At 42.5% G+C, this 14,404-nt stretch overlaps 1 protein-coding gene across 4 annotated transcripts in view; it reads right to left on the minus strand.

Annotated features, from left to right (window-relative positions):
• Window positions 1-14,404, minus strand: part of STK39 (serine/threonine kinase 39) — a 468,977-nt gene that overhangs the window by 34,582 nt on the left and 419,991 nt on the right. The gene's annotated exons all lie outside the window — the stretch shown is intronic.

The raw sequence follows: 14,404 nt of genomic DNA on the forward strand, positions 1-14,404 counted from the left end.
TGTGGTTCCGAGGCTCTGCAGTAAAAACTGGAAGCTCAACAGATTTCAATTTTGGTATGCCAACAGAGGAAAAAAATTCCACAGGCAGAGAGACACTCAATTAAGACTGCCTAGGCTCATTTCCTCAAGAACTGTGATTAAATTAAGACATGAGATAGAAAATGCAGGCTGAAGTAATTTTAAAAATCAGTTTTTCACAGTTTGGGACTTATTTTTTAACATATTCCAACACAAGGCGTCATGGTTTAAAGTCAGGGGAAAGTGTATAATACATAATGAAGGTTGAGCGTTTGCATACCAAATGCAGTTAAAGAAATGGAACAAAACAACACAGTCAGCAGTGAAGCACCAAGTGTGCACCAACTTGAAAAGAGGGCTTGTCTATTAAAAAAAACCTATACAGCATGCAGAATCCCAAAACGGGTGCATACACAACCTACATTTTCCTCTTCTGTCAAGTATGAGGCACTCACCAATGAAATATGAGCACAAAGGAAGGCACATTTTGGTTCTTCTTCCTCTTTAATATTCCTTGCTTTTGAAAATGGGCTGCAAATAGCACATCTCAATAGCACATTTGAAAGATATGTTACGCTACCATGGCATAACCTAAACACAGCACAATAAATATTTCTTGTCTACACCAAGAATGTAGACAGTTTAAAAGAAGACAATTTTAAAAGATAGAAGATGGGGCTTCCCTGGTGGCGCAGTGGTTGAGAGTCCGCCTGCTGATGCAGGGGACACGGGTTTGTGCCCTGGTCCAGGAATATCCCACGTGGCACGGAACGGCTGGGCCTGAGAGCCATGGCCGCTGAGCCTGCGCTCCGCAACAGGAGAGGCCACAACAGTGATAGGCCCACATACCGCCAAAAAAAAAAAAAAAAAAAAAAGATAGAAGATGGGCAAGAATACCACAGGGCCAGCAGTGGCTACTGTGGCTGATGCCCCACAATCAGTTCATGGGTATCTCAGCGCCCCACCCCCATGGGGCCTGTTTAGGGCTGGGCAGATGGATGGTAAGCCAATGTGGACCACTGACAGAGGGGGAAAGGCTTGCTGGGGGCTTCTAAGAAAGAAACCTTCTTGCTCCTTAGTAAGGACCACAAAAAGCCAAATGTGAAGTAGGAAACATGCAGCACTTTTTGCCCTGGACAGCCTCTTAGGACAGTGATGGGAATGAGACTTGGGATAAAAGTCAAAGCTGTGGAGAACCGGGCTAAGAGAGGAAAGACCGAAGGTCCTGATCGATGTCGCTGCGATGCTTAACAACCCTGAAACCTTCCCTTCCTCTAGGCATTTCCAGTTGTATAAGCTAGGAGTCCTTCTTGTGAAAACCATTTTAACAGCCTTTTCTGCTACTTGTAGCTTAAATCACTCCAACTGAAAATGCACTTTCCCCTGGAGAATCATTCAAATTCTTCAAAATGTTAAGAGTCCATTTTCACCCAGTGTGGTTTCTGGGTGAAAATCAGTGATAGGCACTGATTTTGTTCCTACAAAAACATAGCACTACAGAGAAGAAGATTCCCTTGGTCTTATCAGTTTCTTAAAACACTGTAATCTGCCAGGAATGATGTATTTTATTTGGAAATGAATGTCAACAGGCTAAATACAAATGGAGCAATTTTTTCACACTATCCGAGAGAGATTCCTTTGGAGTCTCCACAATGGAAAACCTTCTGGGTTTGACCCAACCAATTTCTTTTGCCAGTTCTGGAATACAGTCTTACACCAACCCGTGAACAGCTTAAGTGAATGGCAAGAGTACATACCAGTACCCAAGACATTAATAAAGACAGAACTTTCATTGCTATGAGCACAAGGAAATGACAGTCTCAAATATTATACGAACATAATTTGTTCTTAAAACACTATCTACAAGAATTGCTATACCGTCAATAACCATCTTCCCACCTACCAAGAAAAAAGCAGTACTCGAGGTTAGGTGTGTAGTAAATGATACTCATAATACAGTTACTAGTAAAGAAATATCAACATTGCTGATTTCAACATTTATACACAATGCTCAACGCAAATATTTAAATATCATTTCATGGGCTTTTTTTTTTTTTTTTTTGGCGGTACGCGGGCCTCTCACTGTTGTGGCCTTTCCCGCTGCGGAGCACAGGCTCTGGACGCGCAGGCTCAGCGGCCATGGCTCACGGGCCCAGCCGCTCCGCGGCATGTGGGATCTTCCCGTACCTGGACACGAACCCGCGTCCCCTGCATCGGCAGGCGGGCTCTCAACCACTGCGCCACCAGGGAAGCCCTGTTTTTTTTACATTGAGATGAAATTCACATAACAAGTAACTCTTTTTAAAGTGAATAATCTGGTGGTATTTAGTACATTCAAAATGTTGTGCAACCACAACCTCTATCTAGTTCTAAAACACTTTCATTTCCCTGTAAGAAAACCCCACACCCATTAGGCAGCCACTCCCCATCCCCATCTCCTGGCAACCACTAATCCGTTTTCTGTCTCTGTGGATTTATCTATCCTGGATATTTATATGAAATGGAATCATATATAATATGTGACCTTTTGTGTCTAGTTACTTCAGTTAGCATAATGCTTTCAAGGTTCATTTCATAGAATTTAAATAAACTTAAAAATTATGCCAGAAAGAGTGTTCATTTTAGAACTCCCCGGAGAGAGGTCTCTAGCACAGCTACAGAGACCCTGTATGGGCCCAAACAAAGAAAACTAATAACAGACAAAGTTAAAGCCTTCAGGTCATAAAAATCAACTGTACAAACGCAGAATAAGAGCACACTGGGTAAGTAGCATCCGGAGGGAAAAAGATTCTAAAAGGGGATGCAGGAAGGGAGTGACAGGCAATAAATATGTCAAAAACAATGAGATCTCAGTGATAAGTGCGTACGTCTACAGTAATCTACAGACTTCTCTGGATATTTGAAATACTTAATAATAAAAACATGAAAAAATTAAAAGAGAGTAAGTAGTTTTTTGGCTGAGAAGTTCAGTGTAAAACAATGACATCTATTTTATTTAAAATTCTCATATAGTATTTGATGCCATTAGCTGAAATGTAGTATTCCCCTCACAAATGAGGCGTCCCCAAGCCCTGCAACCCCCCTATTGCATTAGGAATTTGGAGTTCGTATACAATACTGACAGGCACTACCCTTCAGGAGGATTCAGAAAAACTACAGGGCATCAGGAGAGATGAGATAGAGGCGGCTTTAAAAAGGATATTGCCACCCAAGAAAGTTCATTAAGAAAAGGAGATAAGGGGAAGCTTTGGCAGTTTTAAATATTTGAATAAATACTTGAAAAAGGGGTTAGATGTGTTCTGCATTGCTCCAGAGGCCAGAAATTAAAGAGACTGCATCTGGCTCGGGATAAAGACCTTCCAACCAGTAATTCACAACAATGGTGCCTCTCACCAGGGGAAGCTCCTCAGCAGTAGAGACAGTCAGAGAGCTAGTAAGCCCCTCGAACACCTCTCCTTCCCCGCCCCCTCGGCCCGTCCAGACACACAGGACCCCAGGCTTAGAAGGGCTCTGTGCTTGTTTTAATGCTCCGCAGTCACCATTTTGAACTTATTAATTTTAGAACAAGGGACCCTGCATTTTCATCTTGCACTGGGCTGTGCAAATTATGTAGTCAATCCTGTGTGTAGATGCAGAAGAAATACTATAATATGACGAAGTTGGCAGTGGTATTTGGTTGGTTAATGTAAAAAGGCAGTTTAAGCACGGAAACATAAAACTGTGATACAAATAAACCTTAAGATTAATGTTTTAACTTAAATCACATTAATGTACACTCCTTTACCAATATCGTGATGTAGGGTCAAGGCCATTTAAAATATCCTAGAGGGCTTCCCTGGTGGTACAGTGGTTGGGAGTCCGCCTGCCGATGCAGGGGACACGGGTTCGTGCCCTGGTCCGGGAGGATCCCACATGCCATGGAGCGGCTGGGCCCATGAGCCATGGCCACTGGGCCTGCACGTCCGGAGCCTGTGCTCCGCGATGGGAGAGGCCACAGCAGTGAGAGGCCCGCATACCACACACACAACAAAAATCCTAGATTTAAAAAATCTCTTCTTTTACAATTATCTTTTCTATACAGAATTTAGTAACAGTTTGTGCTTAACAATTTATCTTTTTTTCTTAATGAATTGTTTTTTGGTTTTTTAAAAAAATATTTATTTTATTTATTTATTTTCCCTGTTTTTGGCTGCATCGGGTCTTAGTTGTGGCACACAGGATCTTTGTTGAGGCATGTGGGATCTTCTTCGTACGGCGTGCGGTCTGCTTGGGTTTCTCTCTAGCTGCAGCACACGGGCTTCTCTCCACTTGTGGTGTGTGGGCTTTCTCTCTCTAGTTGTGGCGCGCAGGCTCCAGGGTGTGTGGGCTCTGTAGTTTGCGGCACGCGGGCTCTCTCTTTGAGGCGCGTGAGCTCAGTAGTGATGGTGCATGGGCTTAGTTGCCCCGAGGCATGTGGGATCTTAGTTCCATCACCAGGGATCGAACCCGCATCCTCTGCATTGGACGGTGGATTCTTTACCACTGGACTACCAGGGAAGTCCCAACAATTTGCCTTTTTAAAAAATAATTTTTATTGGGGTAGAGTTGATTTACAAGGTTGTATTAGTTTCTGGTGTACAGCAAAGTGAATCGGTTATACATATATCCACTCTTTTTTTAGATTCTTTTCCCATGTAGGTAACAATTTGCCTTTATTAATAGATTTCCCCAAGCATCCCACTTGGTTTTTTGAACAAACAACTCACTTTTGGAACTAATCTTTTATCACTTATTTAAATGATATAATTTTAGTAAGAAGTAAACCTGCATAAACAAACATGGGAACAAACTCTTGTTAAACATGGACCTTCCCTGGTGGGAGCTGACATGGGGGTGGTGCTGGGGGGACAGACTAGAGTGTCATCTCCCAGCAGTGAGCAGCCGGCACGCCCTGGGCATCACCAGTGCATTTTACAGAGGGAACTGCGAGCACCACTTAATTCAGCGGGTCAAGTTCATGGAGGCTGGCTATCCTTCTGCAGAAGCATCAGGCTTATTGCACTGTCTCCCGTTTGGGCTGTCCTGCTGAGGCTGATGAACACCGCCACACGCCCATGAGAAAGCAGTGTGTTTCCTTGAGGCAGGCGTGTAAACTCCTCCTGAAGCTGGTGGACATTCCTGCCGCCAAGTTCAGAGAAAGAGGTAGGTCTTTGGTGAAGGAACTATAACTCAAAAGGTGATGGAGAAAGAGGCAGCTCACTGCTGTGGAAATAGAGCTCAAAGGCAAGCTTCAGGGAGACAAGGGAATTCACATTTCTCTCTGGACCTGTCTTCTTAGGCCACCCGGTACACATGTGTGTGACGTCTTCCCAGGCAGTAGGAATGAGAAACTTCAGTCCCAGGGAAGCAGGCAGAAAACTCAACAAGGAGGTGTCCTCAGAGTCACACACCAGGCTGACCTCCAGTAAACAACTGGGTAGGACCAGTTATCTAGTTGCCTGTTCCTGCGTGTCACTGTTCATTCTGTTGTTTTTACACCACTTTCTAGCACTGCTTGGGCCAGAGCAGTAACGGGGGAAGGTAACTCCCAGTGCTAGCACAGAGGCGGCAGAGGTGACTAACAGTGACTCTCATGAACCCTATGTAGACCGCAGTGTTTCGGTCATTCTCCCCAAAGCGGAGTTTCTACCTCCAGCCCCCGCCAAGGAACTCCCATCTTATTCTGGGAAACTGCAGGACTGCCTTACATTCTCCGACTGGCATTTCACAGAAGAAGTATCATAGTGGATAGGAGGCCAGATGAATTCACTCCAAAATAGAAAGAGGGAAGAACTTACTGAGTGCCTCTGTGGGCCCGCTATCACACCAACCTCTCCACGTAATCAAGTAACACTCATAACAGCTCTACGAGTTAAGTGGGTCCCTCTATGGGTAAAGAAGAAACTGAAGACTAGAGAGAAGAACTAACTTCCCAACGTCACACCTAATAACTGACAGAGCTGGGATCTGAACTCGAATCTGTCTAATTCGAAAGCGGTCACTCCCTTCCCTACACCACGCGGTCTCTATATGCTTTGGATTTGGAGAGTCTAAGCAATAAGATGGAGGATGTTTTATGAGCTTAATCACAAAAAGCAGGGACTGTGGAAAGCAGACACTCAAGAGACAGGTGAAATTTGATTTTACCCAAATTTACCAATAACCAATCTGAAATCGGTTATTTAAATAATTATAGGAGATGTCAGGTAAAGGAGCCTGGAAGCTTGTATAGTAATTTCTATGCCATTTAATGTTTTTATTACCTCTACTTCTCAGAAGTTTGAAAAGATTTTTTCCTAGAAAGAACTCCATAGAGAATAAAGCCAATAAAGGGGAGAGGGTAAAAAAGGCATGACCAGCACTGTCAGACAGCTTTACTAGTTGATAAACACTCTAGAAATCGCCACTGTGAGAAAACAGTCACAACTCTATAGCCAGTTTACCAGGACAAAGGGTAGCTAAACAAGAAGTTATTTTACCACGCCTGCATTCTGAACATGAGGCCACCTGAAAGCCTACTTTAGGTATTAGAGTATTAGTCCCTGAAAACAAATTTACCGAGTTCAACTGCAATTAATGGACTTGAAATGGCAAGTTTTCTTTAACCCAATGAACATGAAGATTTTACGTCTTCTGTACTCTATTATAATGATAATAGTTCTACTGTATGTATAGTACTATCTTAGCCCACTCCATAATTTGTGTGAGAATTAGGCAATATTATGAAATGGAAAATATACTTCATCCTCTTTGGGAATATACATGAAGGCCCCTTGGTTACAATTAACATAAAGAAAATGTCTGCAATTAATATCCAAGTTTTGTCTTTTCTAGGAATCCTTATTTCCCTTTGATGGAATAACTGGATTCAGAATTACTGGAAGATATCTCTGAAATTCTCCTGATCCCCAAACAATAAATCCCAAGTCACTTTTCTGATGCCCTCAAACTTAAATGAACCTAGAATGTTGAAACACCATTCAGTTTTTATTTCTCAAATCCTCCAGGGCTACTGTCCTTTCCTTCTGTGGTTCCTACTCACTTTGGTCAAAATGGGCACCAAGGTCAGGCAGCGAAGGGATCCAAGCTTTCGTAAACTGCTTAGATTCCCTGGCAGAATAAATGAGGCTAAAGGAAAGCATTTATTTGCCCTGATAGGAAAAAGGCAAGAAAGGCGCAGGATTTCTACTTTACCTACGTAGAGACAATCGAAGTTGAACAACTAGAACTTAGTATTCACAAGGCATTATGACTAGTGGCTAAGGTCCTACACTATCCAGCCCTCGCTCCTACCTGGCTTTATTTCATATCACCCTCTCCTCGCTCACCTCTTCTGGCCACACTGGTCATCTTTTACAAAGCTCATCATCTTTGCACAGGCTGTGTGTCTGCCCGGGATGGCCAGGCTAAATCCAGGACTTCACTCAAATATTTCTCCCTCAGAGTGGCTCACTCTGCTCTTGAATCTAAATGAGAAGCACCCCCAGATCCCCACTACTGGTTATTGTCTCTGTAGCACATTGTTTTTCCTGCACACTCCTCACAATTTGTAATTTCACTTCTACCTGTGTACTGACTTAATGTCTGCCTTTCCTGTGAGACTGGAGGCTTCATGCGGGACAAGAACCCCGTCTCTTTCGTTCACCTGGTGTACCCAGCACAGCGTAGATGTGACGCTTTATTTATGGAGTAAATGAAGGAGGGCAGCTTCAGGGCCTGGATGACAAGTGTGGTAGAAGGCGCTTCTCCCCACTTCTGCATGAAAGCAACCACCACTCTGGCTGAATCGCAAGAAGGCCCCTGGGGCCTTCTGGAAGCAGCACCCCTGAGGTGAGCACTCAGGCCCTCATGCTGGCTGGTGACGCTGGTGAGGCTTCTTCAAGAGTCTCTTGGGCAGGGAACCAGTGGGAGCCAATGAGCCTGCCACATGGTAACCAGCACTAACAGAGCGATTTAAGAACCCCTGGGACACATTCCTTTGGAGACTCCCAGTAATATCCCAGAGGAATATCTGTTATTATTGGCTAAGAACTATTTAGTCTGCAGACATCTGATCTGCATGGATATTTCAGGGTACGCCAACAAGCCTGAGCTGTTCTATTTAATTATTGCAGATGAATCATGTAAACCCACTGTTCAGAGCTCTTTCAAGTGCAGAATTCTGTATTTATGATGTTAAAAAAAAAATCCATCCTGAAAAAAAATCAAGTTAATTTCTCATCCCCATTCCTCACCTAATGACAATTTTCACGAGCACTAAATTAAAAAGCCAACTTTCATCTTTTTGTTTTGTGTTAAAACTCCATGTGTTTTTATTTTTTAAATTATTTATTTATGGGCTGCGTCGGGTCTTCATTGCTGTGCGCGCGCTTCCTCTAGTTGTGGAGAGTGGGGGTTACTCTTCGTTGCGGTGCAAGGGCTTACTTGCTCCGCAGCATGTGGGATCTTCCCAGACCAGGGATCGAACCCGTGTCCCCTGCATTGGCAGGCGGATTCTAAACCACTGCGCCACCAGGAAAAAACCCCAACTTTTCAGTTTTAATGAAATCCTTAGAGCTCCAGTCTACTGTGCCAGGGCCAAGAATCCCATGAGTCAGATAACCTTTGGCATTTTATGCTTCCCAAGAGTTGTGCTGTCCAAATTATGTCCTCTCACCTGTATTCTACCTTTCTGTTAGATATCACATTTCCAGTGTATGCCATTCTCACCTTATCAATCAGTTCCACTGACAACTGCAAGAATTAGAAGCAGAACAGTGAGAAGTCTGTGTGAGGAATGAACAGTCAGCTCACAGGGGAGGAAAGCAAGGCTACTGCCTATGCCATTTGGAAGTCTCTCCTGTCCTTCTGACCCTGCGTATCACAGACAGATTAGAAAGTGCAGAGACCTGGCAGTAGAATTCTGACCCCGGATCCATCCCTCCAATGAAGAAAAGGATCACGAGCACACTGAGTTTCTAAAGACCCGGATAACAATCACAGACCCGTAAGGAGGCTCAAAATCCATTATAAATTAGACCTCCTGGGGGCCTATTACTGAAAAGATGCTTTGAATTTGGCGTTCTTATTTCAAGTAACAATCTTCTCATGGCTGACCAAGTTCCCTAAGGGTGAAGATTAAGGCATTAATCTTTGCCTATTAAAAAATTCGGCAAAGTTTTTTAAAAAACTACCCAAACCTGTCTGCCAGGTCTAATGGATAGCCTCTTCTTCACTTTCAGCCATAGTGTACTCTGGCCAGAAGGGGCACGGAGCCAGCCCGTGGGTTTACACCCATGGCTATTCAAATGATATCCTGACAACAGATTCCTGCCGGGTGGGTCTATGGCTCATCAGACATGGGTGTGTGTCTATTGGAATGTGACCAATCAGGGCCTATCCTTGTTTTAAATGAATCTGGGGTGAAACATTCTTAGACGCCTTTTGGATGCTAAACGTAAGTAGTGCAGGATTAAGAAGAAGGTATTCTTAAGAGTCAGCAGGAAGGAACTCTTTGTTTTAGAAAAATGGTAACCAAATACAAGATATAGGATCAAGGTTAAGAGTGTAATTGGATACGAAGCCAAAAATAAAAGGATAATAAGCCCACATTTCGTCAAAAATGTTGACCTAATTTTATTTCTTGGCTTTAAAATGTTCTTGATTGGATATACAAGTTTATTTTCTGTTATAGAACAAATTAGGAGGCAGTGTCTTTTTTTTACTAATAGAGTAAAAAATGCAGCAGAGATTTGGCTTGGTATTAAGAGATCTGCTTGTCAATCTACTAACAAGCACAACTAAGAATCTACTTATATCTGCAATATTGTACTATTGATGGAATAGTTAAAATTCCATGGGCCAGAGATTTCTGAAGTGGGTAAACACACACACACACACACACACACACACACACACACTACAGCCCAAAACAGATCAATCTACTAACGAAATAGGTTGTTCAGCAAAAGAGCCATTTCCTTTAAATCCTATATACTTGGTAGTGTTAGAAAAATATATAATATCAGAAAAACTAGGTTTCCTGCACCAGATTAAACCTACTTTACTTCCACCAGAAAGACATTCTCAGTACAAGTAGGGATCGGTATTTGGGGTTTATGGTAATACTTTAGTCAGAAAGTTTGGCTGGATTGAATGTAATCCTCAGGCGTTATCTGATTCTAGACTTACAAGACAGATTAACATAAATTAAAACAGGACAATTTAAAGTAATTGAAAACAGCAAGACGCTGACAGTGGATGTCAAAACTAATCCACTAGCAAGCTCTTGTTTCACTTAAGTGAAATTAAGCACAGATCTTAACTGGAGTCTAACTTTATCAGTGGTTTTAAAGAGGATCCACAACTCCTAACTAAATAAAAAGTGACAAAGTTAATTAGAAAATCAGGGCTTACGGTGTAGTCTACTGATGTACTGATTCACAATCATGTGATACAGAAACTGAGAACACCTTTGGGGGTAATTACAGATTTTATGCTTCTTAGAACTTCCTGGAAATAACCTTTGCCCACATTTTGAAAGGTAATTTTGAATCACCCCCCACACCCCCCAAATCAGATGTCTTTGTAAACAATAAGTCTGCCAACCCTTATCAGGATAGTCAATCATTTTCCATTGGAATCTGCAGATAAGTAAGCAGAGGGGGTGGCTAAGGCTGGCAGTGGGTTCAACCATAGGAGTAGGCAGCTTCTTTCAGGGTTCTGATTTGGTTTGCTAGGAAAACTTTCCTTATGTTTAATTTCCTTGAATTTTGGGGGACAGGAGGAGTATGGTCAAAAAGACTATAAAAATGATACTTTGTTAAAACAAAAATTGTATTTTACTTCAGTCTGTCTTCCTGTTGCACTTAAACAAACTTAAAAAATATATTAACTTTCAGGTCTCTGACCAAATTAATGCTGAGTGTGTGTATGTGTACGGGCTTGTTCTTTGCATATTTATTCAGGCCTGGCTCCCAGCGTTCGACAGAACAAACAGCTCTTTAAATATTTAAACAGCAAAACTGTGACTCTACCACCTTGCCAAAGAGTACAAATGCTGAATAAGATGGTCAGTCATCTAATGCATGGTACATTTTTTATATATATTAGATGGTCCAGCCTACCACTTGTAAATATTTTAAAATAATTTCTGTACACTATTTTTTCATATTAAAATTAAAAATAAATTTTCCTACTTAGGCATTAATACCTCAATAAGGATTTTTTTTTTTTTTTTTTTGCGGTACGCAGGCCTCTCACTGTTGTGGCCTCTCCCGTTGCGGAGCACAGGCTCCGGACGCGCAGGCTCAGCGGCCATGGCTCACGGGCCCAGCCGCTCCGCGGCATGTGGGATCTTCCCGGACTGGGGCACAAACCCATGCCCCCTGCATAGGCAGGCGGACTCTCAACCACTGCACCACCAGGGAAGCCCTCAATAAGGATTTTTTAAAGAAAAAATGGTATTTGGAAAACCAGGAGCAATGAGCTACAATCAAATGGGCAGTGGCACATTTTTGAAAATGGTAACCCTGCGCCATATCAAACTGTTCAACATTTATTTCTAGTAAATATATACAAGGAAAGTAATCAGTATAGTTCTCCCAAGCCACTTATAGTCCCTAATTCCCTAGCCTATTAAACTTAACATACAGACAACTTTTAATCAGGAATCACTCGACTGTACTTATTGACATCATTTAACTACTAAGCCTGTCTAAACCCAGGAAGGGCTTACCGAATTTTCTTCCTTTTTTAAATTACCTGTCACCATTTAAAAATCATAGTACAGTTGCTTAACAGAGACACTATTTTTTAATGACAGTTTTCCTTCATTGAATTTCAACATCAATAAACATCACAGAATAATCACTGAACTGAATGTAAGATAGAATATGTTCACTCTTTTCCAAGACTTGCATTGTAAAAGTGTACGGCTGCTCAATAAATCCTGGATCTCTCACAACAGACTTAAATATCCCTGGCTGTAGCTGGGGGAACAAAGCACTTCACACATCCAACCATATGCTCACGAACGAGCAAATATTCTGTTGCTTGCGTACTTTGGAGCCTAAAGATACGTTGCCATTGTAGAGAAACATAAAAGGTGAAGGCCACCTGGAGGACCTACTACAGCCCAAGCAACAACAGTAGTTTTAATAAAACTGTAATGACTCATTATGGTAAAAATTTATACCAATGAGGCTCCTCCACGCATCTATACCATTTATACACACACAGTTTTTAAAAGTTGACTGGCACAGTTTTAAAAGAGACTCCTAAAGGGAGAAGAGAATCCAGGCAGAAAAGCAAAGGAGATTAGTGAGACTGAAAAGGAGATACAGATGATAAAATGAGCTAAAACTGTCTCCAAAGTTTACCACAAGCAGAACTGAAGAAGTAACCACAAAATCCTACTGTGTTTAAGAATCACATGGGATGCTTGTTAAAAATGCAAATTTCCACCCTCTATGCTCAAGACTCCAGATTCTGTAACTCTAGGCTGGAATCAAGAAATGTGCATTTTATGGGCTTCCCTGGTGGCGCAGTGGTTGAGAGTCTGCCTGCCGATGCAGGGGACGCGGGTTCGTGCCCCGGTCCGGGAAGATCCCACATCCCGCGGAGCGGCTGGGCCCGTGAGCCATGGCCACTGAGCCTGCGCTTCCAGAGCCTGTGCTCTGCAATGGGAGAGGCTGCAACAGTGAGAGGTCTGTGTATCACAAAAAAAAAAAGAAATGTGCATTTTAAATACATACCCAAGGTAAGATTCTGATGCAGGCCATCTCACAGTCTATACTTCTGAGACAAACACTGTAACCCCAGCAAGCACTGGAAGACAGAAGGCCTTCGAGAGCAACCACATTTCCTACCCAAGAGGCAAGACTCAAAAGTCATGTGAAAAGTCAATTCTTAAGAAAGAGAGAAAGAAGGGGAAGGTGGGCAGAGAGAGAGAGAAAGAGAGAGAGAGAAACCAATCATGGTGAATTACTCTTCAGTTTTGAGAGGGTGCAATAATATTTGTGTTGCCCAGGTCATCAATTCATGAACTATTCCAGTGTTAAATTTCCCAAATGGAATTAAAATTATTCATTTATCCAAAAACATATTTAAGTGCCTATGTGTGGCAAGGATGGTAGAGATTCAAAAAAATAGAAAACAGGCCTTTCCCTAAAGGTGCACTCAACCTCCTCACAAAGAGAAGGTCGGTGCCAGGAGCAGAGAAGGATGAAAGACACATGTTGCTAAAGGTAAAAATAGTTCTCTGGTGTTCAGGCCAAGAAAAAACTGTCCTCTAGATTTCGTTAGGGAGGGGGTGAGCATCAGAGAAGGCTTCCTGGAGGTGGCATTTACAGTGAATCTTTGAGGGCAGACAGGTTTTGAAAAGGATTCTCCATGTGCAGGAAAACAGCATGCCAGGGACATCAACAGAATGTCCGAAAGTCCACTGAGAGAGCTTATGGGAATATATATAGCTAATATTAGCTTCCAGGGTCATGCTAACTAGTTACCTAGGCACAAAATCCCTCAAAGGAAAATTGTATAAATAAATGCAGAAACAGAGCTCCCTTCTCAGGACACAGAAATTCCAAAATCTGGTTCTCAACCCACTTAAAGGGGAAAAAAAAAAAAGATATATGTTACAAAGCCAGGAAACGGTGGTGTAAAAACCCAGCAAAGAGCCGTCAGTAGGCACTTTCTCAAAAGGAAGCTGCCAGCGGCTACCTCTTCCACATTCACTCACTGTCAAATCTTGGACCCTGGAACGGGCCTTGGAGATAGAAGGAGGAGAGGTAACTGGCTAGCTTAACACACTCATCAGCGTTCCTTCCACTGCTGAGGTCCTAACACTCATTCAACAGAGACTCAAAAGTATCACATAGCATAAGGCGTGAAGAGAATTCAGAACTTCTGCTTTCTTTTCTACATGAATTTGTTTTTAATTTTCTCTCCTCTCTGCTTCTACTGCTGAGAAAACTTCAGATGGGCTGTTTCTGAACTAGGAGGCAAAGGGACCAAGTATCTCTGCTGCCTCACTGAGGGTCCCTCTTTGAAACAAATGGATCGAGGACTCACATCTGGTCTATTTGTCAGCCATCCCAGCAAGGCAAGAGAAGCAAATTCATACATGCATCAAGTTTTGCATCTTGCAAAGTTAACTTACTTTAAATCAACACCCACCCAGGAGGGCTTGTCATTCTTAGTTCTGATTTACACAAGGCCTAGATATATTTTCTGTTTCTTGCCTAAGGCAGTGCTGCATTGAAGCACAACTGAACTGGGTTTATGATTTCAGTCTACAAATGCTGCATTTAATTTCTGTGCTGCTCTGCTTGTGTGAGAAAGCAATCACTCCATGTCACTAAACTGCTCCTTCAGTCTAAATTCTGCT

The sequence above is a fragment of the Orcinus orca genome, chromosome 7, assembly GCF_937001465.1.
Source record: "Orcinus orca chromosome 7, mOrcOrc1.1, whole genome shotgun sequence".
Lineage (NCBI taxonomy): Eukaryota > Metazoa > Chordata > Mammalia > Artiodactyla > Delphinidae > Orcinus > Orcinus orca.